The sequence below is a fragment of the Eschrichtius robustus genome, chromosome 10 (genome assembly GCF_028021215.1).
Source record: "Eschrichtius robustus isolate mEscRob2 chromosome 10, mEscRob2.pri, whole genome shotgun sequence".
Taxonomy (NCBI): domain Eukaryota; kingdom Metazoa; phylum Chordata; class Mammalia; order Artiodactyla; family Eschrichtiidae; genus Eschrichtius; species Eschrichtius robustus.
Window position 1 is genome coordinate 16,820,159 of NC_090833.1, and position 14,767 is coordinate 16,834,925.

Sequence of the window (14,767 nt, forward strand, 5' to 3'; positions counted from 1 at the left end):
CCCTTCATTTCTTTCCTCTATGCAATATTTGAGCTGAAAATGTCGGTTTATAAGCAGACTGATTATGTGTGTGTGTTGGGGACTTAAAAAAAAAGTAGGAGATTTGTCTTCACAGCAGGAGATAAAGAGAGAAAGAAAGGAGGCAACTGTAAAGAAGCCAATTTGTTTCTTTTTTTTTTTTTTCAAACATGAAAGGAAAAAATACATAATTTAACCAAGAAATTATCACCAAACGCCCAGGGAACCCCCTGCCTGTCCAAACAGACAAAACACACAAACATTCTATGTGTGTTTTTGTGGGCTGTTAATTTGGTGCTAGCAGTGGAGGGCAGCAGTATTAGAAGTCCAGTAATGCATACATACAAGACAAGAAGCAGAAGAGCCAGAAGTTGGAGGATGCATGAGGCTGGCGTAGCCAGTGTGTCCAAAGATCCAGGGTTGTGAGCAATTTCAATGCACATGTGGTGTGATGGGGAGACGGACTCAGGTCTCATAAGTCCATCAACTCTTTACTAAAGTACCTTAGGCCTTCCCAAACTTGATGTTAAAATCACCTGGGATAATTGCTAAAAATACAGATTCCAAGCCTCCATCCCAAGCTTCCTAAGTCAGAATTTCTCCGAGAGGCACCCTGGAATCTTTACATTCAGTAAGTGCTCCTAATGATTCTCAGGAACAAAGGAGGCAGGGAAACACTGCCTTGGGTGATAGGAGCTGAATGCCTGCTTTGTGGCAGGCTGGGGTGCAAGGATTAGAATGTCTGGGTCCCCAGCGTAAGGTGCAGAAGGAAGCCAGATTGGAAACTGCGAAGCCAACATGTCACTTAAACTCTCTGGGCCTCCCTGCCTCAGGCTGTGAAGCGTCATTGCCCGCTTCACACATTTTCTGCTGGGTCCATGCAGTGCTTTCTGAAGCTGACCCCCTGGTTTCTGAGGGGTTATTTGACAACAGCTACCTCATCATGACCACCTAACTCTCCAAGGGCTGCGTCCTTCCCAGAATAATCCCTGATATAAAACTGCTAGTCCTTGAGTCTGCAGGAAGGATCTCCATGGCAGACAGTTTCCAAGGTGGCCTCTGATGATTCTACAGTAAGTCCCCATACAAACCTTCAAGTTGCAGACTTTCAAAGATGCGGACGTGGGGCTTACTAATGAAGACCTGGTGGAATTGGAGGCCCTGAGAAAGGATGAAGAGAGACACAAGGAAGAAGAAGTAACTGAAGAACCAAAGAGATTCATGATGCAGGAAATGGCAAGGGGATTTTCTTTATGTGAGGAGGCACGGTTAGTTTTTGAGGTACAGGACCCGAATGTAGAACGGTACATGAAGGTTGCAGCAGTCGTTCAGAATGCAACCCACTGCCACCGTGTCATCTATGATGAGAAAAAAAGAGCTACTACCCAGACATCACTGGATCATTTTTTCAAGAGGGTACATAGTATTGAATCCAGCAAGGAACCAGAACCTGTGCCATCAACGTCAGGCGTGAGCGAAACTGCAGCTTGCCCTCCGTCTCCTATTGCTGACGATCCTTCAGCTCTGCCATCTCCCACCTCCTCTCCCTCCTCCAGTCAGGAACTCTTCTTGCCTGTTCCCTCGATGCCAGCCCCTGTATGCCAGCTGTTGTACCATACTACTATACTTTTCAAGGTACTGTACTGTAGGATTAAAAATGTTTTTTTTTGTGTGTTTGTTTTTTATGTATTATTTGTGTGAAAAGTATTATAAACCTCTTACAGTACAGTGCTGTATAGCCAATTGTGTTAGTTGGGTACCTAGGCTAACTCTGTTGGACTTAGGAACAAAATGGACTTACAAACATGCTCTTGGAATGGAACTCGTTTGTATGTAGGGGACTTACTATATCTACCTGCATTCATGCCTCCATGTAGCCTGCTTCCACACTGGATGATCCATGATTGTGGAAAATTATTTTGTGGAAATAGCAAAGTGTGGCTTCTAAGGCTAGTCATCCATGACACTGCAGCCTCCACTTTGCTCTCTTGGATCATTGGGTCACTCCCTCTAGGGGAAGCCAGCCACCATATTGTGAGGGAACTCAAGCAGCCCTATGGAGAAATCTGGGTAGCTAGGGACTGAGGCTACCTGCAACAGTCACCATCATCCTGCCACATGAGCCAACTTGGAATCAGATCTTACATCCCCAGCCAAGCCTTTAGATGATGGCAGCCCAGGCCAGCATCTTCCCTGCCATCTCTGGGCTAGAGCCACCCTAGTCAGCTTCTCCTGAAATTCTGATCCACTGAAACTGTGTGGGTTATTGTTTTAATCTGCTATGCTTTGAGGTAATTTATTATGCAGCAATGGATAATTATACAGTCTCTCTTTCACCTATGTCTGAGAATGGCTTAAAAAGGGTCTAGGAATTGATGGTCCATTTGGATTCTATTCGGTGTAATAGCAACTAGAAAGTATTGAATGCATACTAAGAACTTCGCATGCATCATTTCATGTAATCTTCTTAAGAGACAGATACCATTATTCCCATTTTATAGATAAAGAAACTAAGATTTAGAGAAGTCAATTAGAAGTCCCAGGCCTCTGATTTAATACAGGTGAAGTAAGAACTTGAAAGAAGTTCTGCTTCAGAAAAGATTCTCGCTCTTTGTTTTCTAAGGATGAGTAATGTTCCATTGGATGCATAGACCACGTGTTTTAATCCATCCGTCAGTGGACATGTACTTTCCTTCCATGTCTTGGCTATTGCGGTAATGCTGCAGCAAACAGAGGGGTACAGACAGCTCTTCACGATCCTGATTTCAGTTATTTTGGATAAATACCCAGACATGGGGTTACTGGATCATAGGGTTAACCTATTTTAATCTTTGAGGCCTGAAAAAGAAGGACATTCTCCAATGTGTGACAATATGGATGAACCTTGAGGACACTATGCTAGGTGAAGTAAGCCAGTGACAGAAGGACAAATAAATACTGTATGATTCTATTCATATGAGGGATCTAAAATAGTAGAATGGTGATTGCCAGGGGCTGGGGGAAATGGGGAGATGCTATTCAATGAGTTTAAAGTTTCAGTTATGCAAGATGAGTTAAGTTCTAGAGATCTGCTGTACAACACTGCACCTGTTGTCAACAACGCCATATCGTACACTTAAAATTTTGTTAAAAGGATAATCTCATGGTAGATATTCCTGTAAGAAGGAAAGGAAGGAAGGGAGGGAGGGAGGGAGGGAGGAAGGAAGGAAGGAAGGAAGGAAGGAAGGAAGGAAGGAAGGAAGGAAGGAAAGAAGGAAGGAAGGAAGGAAGGAAGGGAAAGGAAAGGAAAGGAAAGGAAAAAAAAGAAAAGGAAAGAAAAGGAAAAAGAAAAGAAATTCTCTACTCAGGGTCACTATTTAGAGCCTCCAGGCAGTTTGTATCTGTCTCAGCTCATTCTGTTTGAGGATTTGCTGTCTCACTTGGCCTTGGTCCTTATCTCTGTGGAAAGAGACGGTGTTAGGCTGGCCCTTGATCTGCACGGATAAAGCGGGAGGGGTAAGTTCAAGCTCTCTGAGCCTCAGCTGCCTCATCAGTCACATGGGGATAATCATTATTTCACAGGGCAGTTGAAAGAATTCAATTTCACAATGCATATGCCATCGTTTTGTAAACTCTAACACCAAAGCAAATTATTGTTTTTATCAGTATTATTATCTTAATTTATGCCAAGCACATAGAGATTATTGGATCAACAGAGCCAATTATGACAGCCCACCCAGGGTCTATGGAAATGTCCCCAGCTTTAAAGACAGTCGATGTGTCTTTCTTTCCCAGAACGTGAGAGAAACATTGAAGAGCTATTCATTGTCTTCCAGCTGTAATTGATTATGGGATGAAAGTTGTTTTGTCGATCTTCCATCACAGTCCTTGAATAAAAGGTTAGTAAATAATAATGATTTAAAAAACCCAACACATTCTCTTTTGAATCCCACCCACACAGGCTCTCCTACTTATATCTCTTTGAAAATGGTCTTTATGAATGTCAATGTCTGAAAAAAAAATGTTTCTTCTGTTGTATCATCAATAGTAAAGAAAAAAGCAAATTAAAATTATTACCTAGGCCCCCCCACCCTTGGGGCCCTCCCTGGTTTAGCTGGGGTGGGAGGAGAGGGAGTAGCAAAGAAAGGAAGGGAAGAGAAAACCCATGCCCGGAATTTCCAAGCCAGAGGGACATTTTTTTTTTTTCCTTAAAATTAAAAATACACATCAATTTCACTCAAACTCTAAAAGCAGAAAGGAATGGGAGATTTGACTGGTAATGTTTAGAAATAAAGGATTTCTGGAAATTGATTGTGACTTGAAAATTGAGATGTTCTGCTTTTTTAAAATAAAAAGAAGAGCTGCAATTTCTACACACACACAAGCACCCATCTCATAGGCTCCCCCGCTCCCATCTCCTGGACACAGTCGTGGTTCTCCTCCTTTGCAGCTGTGGAGCAGGCTTTCTCCTGGACAGCAGCCTTCTGCACCTGGGGCTGACCTGGTCGTCATCGCTCTCCTCCGACACTGCTTCCCCCGCCACCTCCAGCAACACAGGTAAGCAAGTATTCCTCCAGCATTCTGTTCTTACACTTCTTGAGAGGACTGCAGATTCTGACCCTCTTCCCTCTCTCTCCCACCATGTTTTTATTTGAGAGCAACAGAAAGGAGGATGGAAACTAGGGGTGATGGAAGTTGAAAGAGAGAGAGAGAGAGAGAAGCAGGTGGCTATTAAGACAGAGAAAGAGCGAGACAGACACATAGAGAATGTGAGGGGAGAGGTGGAAATTAAGGAGTCAGACGAGCAGGGGTTAAAACATTCTAATTGGAAGCTGACTCTTTGCCAGAGATTTCAATCAAATCATTTCCCTAACCCTAGGCATCTTCTAGGAACTCTTTCTTCCTCTCTCTCTCTCCTATTCTCCTATTCTCTCTCCCCTTTCTCTGTCCCTAACCCCACGGAGCCAAAAATGACCTCAGCTATGGCTCGTGCCGGCACCAGCACTTTCATTACTATCACCTTCACACACAAGTGCACACACATCACACATACAATCGCACATATGCACACAATTTCACACGCACACAATCTCACACACATACAACCACCCACACACAACTTCACACACAACCACACTCCAGTATCTCACACACAGTCACACACACACCCTCACACTCCCCTCATACATTCCACAGATGAGCAAACACTGAGGAGGGGACTGAGGAAGGCAAGCCTGGATGGAAGGGCTTGGGGCTGGTCCCCTCCCACTGCATCTTCACTGCATCTTCTCTCAGGGGCCCTGGCAACACTTCCTTATTCCTTTTTCCACCATCACCTCTTATTTTCCTTACCCCAGGTGGCAACAAGCCACTGCCCCGCAAGCACCACAGACACAGTCCCAGGAGAGAAGAAAAACATTTGGAGAAACTGAGGGGTGGGGTATTACAGGCTTTCCTGTTGTTAAAAATGGGTCTAACTCAAAGGGGCATCGTTCTTCACCAGCTACATCTGGGAAAACATCTAAATTGCTTCTAGACATTCCAAACAAGCCAGAGATTTAGAATAGCAGTACATGCCTTCCCAGCTTCAAAAGCTACTGTCCCCTCCTAGAAGCCCGTCCCAGCAGATCTGGCCCTGGTCTGGGGCACCTCACCCTCTTTCCTGGCGTTTTTCACAAACCCTTCCAAAGCCCTACAGAGGTTGTTCAACCCTTCTGTGGCCCTGCACTGCCATCATGTGGCTAAAGTGAGCACTGCAACCACTTAAGCAGCGAAAAAATGACCGCCTCAGTGGTTCCTCGGTGTGAAGAAAGATCAGGGCTGGTCTCTAACGGATCGTAAATGGGGTATTTTCATGTTCCTGTAAGGAGTGCTGGGATATTTTGCAAAAGATATTTGGATGCCTTTTACACATCTTTCCATCCGCTGGTCCCTTTTCATGAAATGACTTCCCCCTAATCTAGGTACTGCCCTGTGTTGTAAGAAACTTGCCCAGATATCTAAGCACGATTAACCTCTTTCACCTTCAAACACAAGTTTCACTTCGTTTGCAGTGATTGTACCGCTTACTAAAATTCTACACTGTATGGAAATTAAATGCGTGTGTATCTCTCTCCCCTACCAGGGAAGTGAACTGGCAGATGGCAGCGACCCGGTTTTATTTTTTCACAATTTGCAAATACTAGGAAATCTTTAAATGCATGTTGCAAATCAATGACTCGATTCCTTAGCTACCCCGCAATTACTTACCTACTGACCCCGTCCTTACCCTTCTCAACGCAGTGCTGAGCATCATGGGGGATGTGTCTGTGGAGCATTGTTTGGGGGTGTGTGTGTATATATACATATATATGTATATATATATGTGCCACATATATATGGGAAATATATATATGTGGAATATTATGTATGGAAGTTATTATATACACATATATATGGAAGATATATATATATATATATATATATATATATATATCCCAGAAAAAAAAAATTCAGTAAACTGGGGATGGGATATTATAAGCCTTCATATCAGAGCTAGATTTTTCCCATATGATGAGCTGTGTGTCCTTGGGCAAGTCACCTTCCCTCTCTCAGCCTTAGTTTTCCCAACTGCATAGAGAAGAATGAGTCAAACTATCACTAAGGTCCCATTCAGACAGATGGCACGGGGCATTTTAAACAAACCTCTGACATAACTAGTGGAACTCTGAGTGTACAAAGAGAGATGAGGTGCACCATGGTTTTCATCTTTCTCCATTTACCCCAAGGCACAGGGCTTGGATATGCAAAATAGGCACTCAGTCAATATCTGGAAGAGAATATTAGGTGGAACAAAACACACAGCAACATCAACAACAGAAAAAAAAAAAAAAAAAAAAGGAAAATGGCCACAGAATAGATGTGCACAGCCAACATCACAGCTCCATTTGTAATTCACATTTAGATTTTCTATCTCCTGACACAAGCATGCTGCCAAAAAACTATGTCAAGAGCTCTTGACATTCAGTGAAGGCTGTGGTGGACTTTTCAGAGAAAGCTTCTTAGAGGGCAAGTTATATTCCCAGCCAAAAGAGGCTGGCTCTAGATAAAAGGGGAAGATGGTGTTTGAGATGCAGTGAGGACAGCCCAGGGAGGGAGTGACGAGGCAGACATGAACAGTGAGCTACAGCTACACAGCCACGGACCCTCATCCTGACTTCAGAAGCCGCTCTCCAGCTGTAATCCAGATGGGTATCACCTGAAAAATCGCCCTGCTCCTGCGACCAGAAACCCGAGCGGAAGTCTGTGGTTGGTCACATATTTCATAGATTGCTAGACATGGTCCAGCCCAACCTCTTCTTTTCACAGATGCACAGAAAGCAGCAAAGAGCATGTTGTGTTTAGGGAAGCCTCTTCCCATGCCTTGCAGTGGCTCAGGCGCATTCTGTGTGCTTCATAAGTTGTTCAGTATCATGATCTGTTGGCACTCTTCCTTCTACCAGTATTATCAGACATTCTAGTTTAAGCCAGGAACAAGGCTGGGCAGGCACCTACTCCCAATGCAACCACTTGAAGAAGCATTACCCTGGAAGCGCAGAGCCAGGAGCTTGGATATTCGTGGTCTCAAGTGAAACAGTCACCATGAGGCCCTCTGAGTTAGTCAATGAAAGGCTGGAAGCCTTAATACTAATTGCTGACTTATGCATCTCTTCTGCGTATGTTTTCCCGATGAATAGAGTTATGATTATTTAATTTGCAGTGGACCAGAAGGAACTGATTTTACCATGGCTGATGGTCAGGAACTGAGGATGCTGAGACTAAGGATTTTTCAAAATGTATCTCAAAATAAAAGAGAGTAATCAGGAGTTTTCCTTTCTTCTTGCCAATATTGTATGTGCTTCTTTCCCTATTGAAGTGGAATAAATTGCTGCATTTCATCACCCTGCTGTCTTTTGGGGTTAAGCTACAGCCCAGAGGTTGTGATGGGAATCCTAGGGGTATGGAGCTTGCAAAGACCTCAGAGGTGGACTCATCTGGGAATGGCAGATCTATGGCACTGGTGTTGCTATGCTCCCGGCTCCCACGTGTGACAGATCTTGCTAATCCATCAAGCCATTTGTGTCCTGCAGCATCTCCTCAGCACACTCCTCCAGATGAATCAGGGTAGGCCCTTAAGATGCAACCAATTTTTAACCTTTGAACCCGAGATCTTAGGAGGCTGACTTCTCAAGTTGCAGTTAGGATCAGAACTAGAACTCAAATTTTCTGATACCTAACATCTTTCTCCTTTCTCTCTTTCAATTGTAAGCTGCCTGAGGATGAGCATTATTTCCTCTTTTACCTTGGAATTATTTTTTAAATATTCAGTCAATATATAGGTTGCATTCCTGTCTAGCATCTGACTATCCACAATGGGATCCAGAACAGAAATCTGCACTCCATCTTCAGAAGGTTACCACACTCAACCCTCTCTATGCCTGATGCCCTTTCTCAAGTGATTGTCATCGCTAAAAATGTCTCCTTCACAACCTGTACCTGAAGCTCTGCTCAGATGCTATGTTATCTGCAGGGATTCCAGGTTTGTCTTAACCTAGCACCATCTTTATCCTTAACGGGCATTAACTTTTGCATCCTCTTTTCTTCCTTAAATTTTGCTTTGAATCTAAACTAGACTTCTGCTCAGTTATTATGTATCTGCCTATCACTTCTACCAGACTGTGAGCGTAAAACTAGAAAACACATTTTACTTATATGATGAATAGAGGGTGCCTAGGATGCCATAGGCTTCCAATAAATCTTAGCTGGGTTAAATGGAGTTCCTAGAATCATCACCATTAAATATAGAATCACAGAACTTGAAGCTGGAATAAACCTTAGAGATCATGCGATCCACAATGGGAAATGGGTTTTATTTTAAAGCTAATCCCAATTCATTGTTAGTGGCTGCCTAGAGTAGCAGGCAAAGTCCAAGTTCAGTAGGAAAGAGTGTTGAGCTGGGTTTGGGATGTCTGCCAAGAGTGAGCAAGGAAGCAGCACAAAATGTATGCCTCTGCTGCCATCAGGGATCAAGGCCACTCCCTACTATTTAATTTTAAAGCCTGAGTAATGTAGTGGATGATCTGGGATTTGGGCTAGAATGCTGAATTTGAACGCTCTACCGCAAGGTGTTTGCATGGTTGTATTCCAATCTCTTATTCTCTCCGAGCTTTAGTTTCATTGTTTATGAGATGAGCATAGTGGCTCTCCCCCTCCTTGCCTTGCAAGGTTCTTGTGATTGTTGAGGACATGGCCATGAAAGGGGTTTACAAACCATAAAGCAATGTACAAATGGGTGATGTTCCCTTAGAGCACTGACCTCAGCGATCATTCAGTAAGCGGAAAGAGAGAATCCAATCCTAAAAAAGATGACTGGGCAGTTTGATATTGAAGCATGCTCCTGGTCTGAAGCTATGATTTATTTACCGTGTAAGAAATATTCACATTTGGGCATCATACACCCATTAACTTGGGCACGTGTCAGGATCAGAGACCATTCGGTCCAGAAAATAAGTGTCTTGTCACGGTCTTACTCACTGGAAAATAATTATGTCACTGGTTATTAACCCAGGGTATTTGTACCAGATGAAAATTTCTGTGTTCTGTGTCTTCCTCTAGTTACTTTGCCTTTCTTGTTCATGTCCTTTCCATTTCTTGTTCATGGTCTTCTTACCTCTATTTCAAGATATGACTATAGTCTTCTAACTGGGCTCCTCTCTTTACTATGATCCCACTGAATCTAGCCTCCACAGAGCTATCAGAATGGTCCTTCAAAAGTACAATAGGTACCCTGTTATTCCTCAGTTCATCAATCTTCAGTAGCTCCCTACTGCCTTCAAGTAAGGTCCAGAATGCTTGGAATGGCAAAAAGCCTGTTACAAAGCAACCTCTGTTCAGTCTTCCAGACTCGCCCCCAGCTATTCTGTACTCATTTAATCCTCTACAAAGAGCCTTCTTGTCACCTTGCTCTTAATGTCCTGCAAAGTTCATGGTTCTGGGTGTTAGTTAGAATTGTCCTCTCTGTCTCAAGGTCCATGCTTCCCCATCTAATTGGTAAAATCCCATTAATTATTTAAGATAAAGTAGGAATGCCATAGCTATTAGGACTCCATTGTTAAATTCCCCTAGACAGAATTAATCACCCCTACCTCTGTGCTACTCCCATCACTTTGTATACACTCTACCCAGTTTTCCACTAAGTTTTGACTCCTTATGGGGTCCACTTATCAGTAAATATATCAGATTGTTCACCCTGTATTTTCGTGTTCTGGAAAATTCTTTCAGCATATTTTGAATCATCCCACTGTAGCATAATCATTTATCCCAATGTTTATCTTGTCTATGAGACCATGATCTTACTAAGATGAGAGACTTCTTAACTTGCAGTCAGTGTCTACACAGCAGCCAACCCTTGATTATAAGTTGGATTAGGCCACTCTCCTATGCAAAACCCTCCAAACTTAAAATAAAATTCAAACTCCCCACCATGACATCAGGCATCAGGCCCCACACAATGGTGGCCCCTTTCTGGTCTCTTAGCCTCCTCTATTCTCACCTTTCTCTCACACACTGAGCTTTGTGTTATCTCCCAAAGTAAATTCTGTTCCAGCTCAGGCCTTTGCATTTGCTGCTTTGCTGCAAGCCCCTGCCCAGAAAGCTGTGCCCCAAACTTTCACAAAACCCAGTAGATGCTGATCCAGCTCCAAAGGAGAGGCTAGATATTAAAGAAAACGTTAACAAAAATCAAATTCACCCAGGCTCTGGAGAGATGGATGAGTCAGGAGAGAATATTTTTTAATGACTAGAGATAGACTGGAAAGTGAGGTTACTTAATTAGTTTTTGGTCCCAGCCCTTTCTCTGAGTGGCTCAAGGAGCCTTAGCTTTCAGCTCTCATTTCAAACAGCATCTCCCTGGGAAGGGATCTGCTGACCACCGCGTCTAAACCAGCTCCCACTCTACTCACTTTCCACCTGGTTTATTTTCTGCAGATCACTGACCACTCTCTGAAATTTTCCTATATATGTACCTGTTCACAGTCTATGCTTATCTCCTTCCACTAGAATTCAAGCACCGTGAGGGATGACACTGTCCTTGTCTTGTTCATCATTGTGTCCCCAGGGGCCAGAAGAGCACACAGAGGGCACTCGATGCACAGGTATTAGTTAAACGAGAAAATGACTTCATCTGGTTGCTCAGTAAATGTCCCTTGAACAAATTTTTTTTTTTAACATCTTTATTGGAGTATAATTGCTTTACAATGGTGTGTTCGTGTTTGCTTTATAACAAAGTGAATCAGTTATACATATACATATGTTCCCATATCTCTTCCCTCTTGCATCTCCCTCCCTCCCACCCTCCCTATCCCACCCCTCTAGGTGGTCACAAAGCACAGAGCTGATCTCCCTGTGCTATGCGGTTGCGTCCCACTAGCTATCTATTTTACGTTTGGTAGTGTGTACATGTCAATGCCACTCTCTCACTTTGTCACATCTTACCCTTCCCCCTCCTCATATCCTCAAGTCCATTCTCTAGTAGGTCTGTGTCTTTATTCCGTCTTGCCACTAGGTTCTTCATGACCTTTTTTTTTTTCCCCTTAGATTCCATATATATGTGTTAGCATACTGTATTTGTTTTTTCTCTTTCTGACTTACTTCACTCTGTATGACAGACTCTAACTCCATCCACCTCACTACAAATACCTCCATTTCGTTTCTTTTTATGGCTGAGTAATAGTCCATTGTATATATGTGCCACATCTTTATCCATTAATCCGATGATGGACATTTAGGTTGCTTCCATGTCCTGGCTATCGTAAATAGAGCTGCAGTGAACATTTTGGTACATGACTCTTTTTGAATTGTGGTTTTCTCAGGGTATATGCCCAGTAGTGGGATTGCTGGGTCGTATGGTAGTTCTATTTTTAGTTTTTTAAGGAACCGCCATACTGTTCTCCATAGTGGCTGTATCAATTTACATTCCTACCAACAGTGCAAGAGGGTTCCCTTTTCTCCACACCCTCTCCAGCATTTATTGTTTGTAGATTTTTTGATGATGGCCATTCTGACCAGTGTGAGATGATATCTCATTGTAGCTCTGATTTGCATTTCTCTAATGATTAATGATGTTGAGCATTCTTTCATGTGTTTGTTGGCAATCTGTATATCTTCTCTGGAGAAATGTCTATTTAGGTCTTCTGCCCATTTTTGGATTGGGTTGTCTGTTTTTTTGTTATTGAGCTGCATGAGCTGCTTGTAAATCTTGGAGATCAATCCCTTGTCAGTTGCTTCATTTGCAAATATTTTCTCCCATTCTGAGGGTCGTCTTTTGGTCTTGTTTATGGTTTGCTTTGCTGTGCAAAGGCTTTTAAGTTTCATTAGGTCCCATTTGTTTATTTTTGTTTTTATTTCCATTTCTCTAGGAGGGGGGTCAAAAAGGATCTTCCTGTGATTTATGTCATAGAGTGTTCTGCCTATGTTTTCCTCTAAGAGTTTGATAGTGTCTGGCCTTCCATTTAGGTCTTTAATCCATTTTGAGTTTATTTTTGTGTATGGTGTTAGGGAGTGTTCTAATTTCATACTTTTACATGTACCTGTCCAGTTTTCCCAGCACCACTTATTGAAGAGGCTGTCTTTTCTCCACTGTATATGCTTGCCTCCTTTATCAAAGGTAAGCTGACCATATGTGCGTGGGTTTATCTCTGGGCTTTCTATCCTGTTCCATTGATCTATGTTTCTGTTTTTGTTCCAGTACCATACTGTCTTGATTACTGTAGCTTTGTAGTATAGTCTGAAGTCAGGGAGCCTGATTCCTCCAGCTCCATTTTTCATTCTTAAGACTGCTTTGGCTATTCGGGGTCTTTTGTGTTTCCATACAAATTGTGAAATTTTTTGTTCTAGTTCTGTGAAAAATGCCAGTGGTAGTTTGATAGGGATCGCATTGAATCTGTAGATTGCTTTTGGTAGTAGAGTCATTTGCACAATGTTGATTCTTCCAATCCAAGAACATGGTATATCTCTCCATCTATTTGTATCATCTTTAATTTCTTTCATCAGTGTCATAATTTTCTGCATACAGGTCTTTTGTCTCCTTAGGTAGGTTTTTTCCTAGATATTTTATTCTTTTTGTTGCAGTGGTAAATGGGAGTGTTTTCTTAATTTCACTTTCAGATTTTTCATCATTAGTGTATAGGAATGCAAGGGATTTCTGTGCATTAATGTTGTATCCTGCTACTTTACCAAATTCATTGATTAGCTCTAGTGGTTTTCTGGTAGCATCTTTAGGATTCTCTATGTATAGTATCATGTCATCTGCAAACAGTGACAGCTTTACTTCTGCTTTTCCGATTTGGATTCCTTTTATTTCTTTTTCTTCTCTGATTGCTGTGGCTAAAACTTCCAAAACTATGTTGAATAATAGTGGTGAGAGTGGGCAACCTTGTCTTCTTCCTGATCTTAGTGGAAATGGTTTCAGTTTTTCACCATTGAGGACAATGTTGGCTGTGGGTTTCTCATATATGGCCTTTATTATGTTGAGGAAAGTTCCCTCTATGACTACTTTCTGCAGGGCTTTTATCATAAATGGGTGTTGAATTTTGTCGAAAGCTTTCTCTGCATCTATTGAGATGATCATATGGTTTTTCTCCTTCAATTTGTTAATATGGTGTATCACGTTGATTGATTTGCATATATTGAAGAATCCTTGCATTCCTGGAATAAACCCCACTTGATCATGATGTATGATCCTTTTAATGTGCTGTTGGATTCTGTTTGCTAGTATTTTGTTGAAGATTTTTGTATCTATGTTCATCAGTGATATTGGCCTGTAGTTTTCTTTCTTTGTGACATCTTTGTCTGGTTTTGGTATCAGGGTGATGGTGGCCTCATAGAATAAGTTGTGGAGTGTTCCTCCCTCTGAAATATTTTGGAAGAGTTTGAGAAGGATGGGTGTTAGCTCTTCTCTAAATGTTTGATAGAATTCGCCTGTGAAGCCATCTGGTCCTGGGCTTTTGTTTGTTGGAAGATTTTTAATCACAGTTTCAATTTCAGTGCTTGTGATTGGTCTGTTCATATTTTCTATTTCTTCCTGGTTCAGTCTTGGCAGGTTGTGCATTTCTAAGAATTTGTCCATTTCTTCCAGGTTGTTTATTTTATTGGCATAGAGTTGCTTGTAGTGATCTCTCATGATCCTTTGTATTTCTGCAGTATCAGTTGTTACTTCTCCTTTTTCATTTCTAATTCTATTGATTTGAGTCTTCTCCCTTTTTTTCTTGATGAGTCTGGCTAATGGTTTATCAATTTTGTTTATCTTCTCAAAGAACCAGCTTTTAGTTTTATTGATCTTTGCTATAGTTTCCTTCATTTCATTTTCATTTATTTCTGATCTGATCTTTATGATTTCTTTCCTTCTGCTAACTTTGGGGTTTTTTTGTTCTTCTTTCGCTAATTGCTTTAGGTGCAAGGTTAGGTTGTTTATTCGAGATGTTTCCTGTTTCTTGAGGTAGGCTTGTATTGCTATAAACATCCCTCTTAGAACTGCTTTTGCTGCATCCCATAGGTTTTGGGTCGTCGTGTCTCCATTGTCATTTGTTTCTAGGTATTTTTTGATTTCCCCTTTGATTTCTTCAGTGATCACTTTGTTATTAAGTAGTGTATTGTGTAGCCTCCATGTGTTTGTATTTTTTACAGATCTTTTCCTGTAATTGATATCTAGTCTCACAGCACTGTGGTCGGAAAAGATACTTGATACGATTTCAAT